The sequence below is a fragment of the Triticum dicoccoides genome, chromosome 6B (genome assembly GCF_002162155.2).
Source record: "Triticum dicoccoides isolate Atlit2015 ecotype Zavitan chromosome 6B, WEW_v2.0, whole genome shotgun sequence".
Lineage (NCBI taxonomy): Eukaryota > Viridiplantae > Streptophyta > Magnoliopsida > Poales > Poaceae > Triticum > Triticum dicoccoides.
The window spans coordinates 155,321,658-155,323,103 of NC_041391.1; the positions used below are offsets into that span (position 1 = coordinate 155,321,658).

Sequence of the window (1,446 nt, forward strand, 5' to 3'; positions counted from 1 at the left end):
CGGCGCAGCTCCCTCGGCGGCGCAGTGCTGGGTGGCGTGCGGGCGGTGGCGCGGCTGTTTGGCGGCGGGGCGACGTGGTGGCTAGCAGCGGGCCTTCCCGGCCCAGATCTAGGCCCTTTTGGGCTCGATCTGGGTCTGGGCGGGCCTGGCCTGGTCTGCTTGCGGCGTCTCCGGCGGGTCGGGGGCGTGACTCGTGCGGGGGGTGGTGGCGACGGTGGCTCGCGTTCTGCAGCGCGGCGACGGGGGCTTCGCGAGCCCGTTTCGGGCTCGGCTGGGCCAGGGGTGGCCCGGTTTGCCCCTGTGTTGCGTCCGGCCAGATCCCGCCGGGGGCGGTGGAGGATGTCCCCTCCCGCGAGGCTGCTGATGTTGCCGCTCCTGGTTCCCGGTTGCGTCGTCTTGTTTCCGGCGGTCCCGTTTCGTTTGCCATGGTGAGACTGCGATGGAGACTGCTCGACCGTGGTGGCGCAAGTTGGTGGGCGGTGTGTTTGGTGGCGCGGGATGGATTGTCTGGGGTCGTGGCTGGTTGGTGGTCGGGAGAAATCCTTGTCGGCCGGGCCGGCACCGACGCGGTGACGCTCGTGGGCGCCGCCGTGCCTTCCTGAAGGGCGTCGGGCATACCCCTTCCACCTCACCCCTCGCGTACCGGGGGAAACCCTAGGACATGTCCGGGCAACAGCATCGTCATCGTCGCGATCCTTTTTGAGGGTGTTGTTTGGTATGCGGCGGTCCGGAATGCTAGGAGCGTGGTGGTATTTTCCGGTGGGCGCGGCGGTTGCGGGTCCTCATCGTTTTCGTTGATCCGCCGTTGTTGGCATTATTTTCTCTTCAATTCCTTTTTTTTTGTTTCTTTTGGGCTTGCGTGTGCTGTGGCCCCAACATTTGTATCGTGTGGTCGTTGCTTTATAATATAAAGCGGGGGGCAACCCTTTTTCGGTAAAGCTGTGGTACAAAACCGAAATACAGGGGATCTTTATGTGAGTTGAACCAATTGTTATAGCTCACCCTGGAGTTTCGGTAGACATGTCAGCTCAACTGTCTCAAATTTCCCAACCTCGACCTCGAGCTCAGCAAGCTGAGCATGTTCTAGCCGCAGCACGGAATTCTTCCCCGAGTCGCAGTGGGTCAGATGCAAAGACTCCAAGAGCTTGCAGGCGCTGAGGACGTTGGGTATGTCCGGTTCAGCAAACCTCATATTGCGCAGCCACAGGCGCCTGAGGCCGGTAAACGCATCCGGACAAGCACCGAGAAAACCGTTGAACTTCCTCGCATGGTCGAGGAGATCGGCGGGGGAGCACTCCAAATAAGCCTTCGCTGGAGGCAACCCGCGACCCGCTTCCCGTGCTAGGGTTCCTCCCCGCCGCCGCCGGCCTCCCTCGCCCCCTCCCGCCGGCATCGGCCGCCTCACGCGCGCCCCCCGGTCCCCCCTGCCCCTCCCCCTCCTCCTCC

General features: G+C 63.5%; 1 pseudogene; it reads right to left on the reverse strand.

Annotated features, from left to right (window-relative positions):
- Positions 1–1,446, reverse strand: part of LOC119320943 — a 4,968-nt pseudogene that overhangs the window by 1,351 nt on the left and 2,171 nt on the right.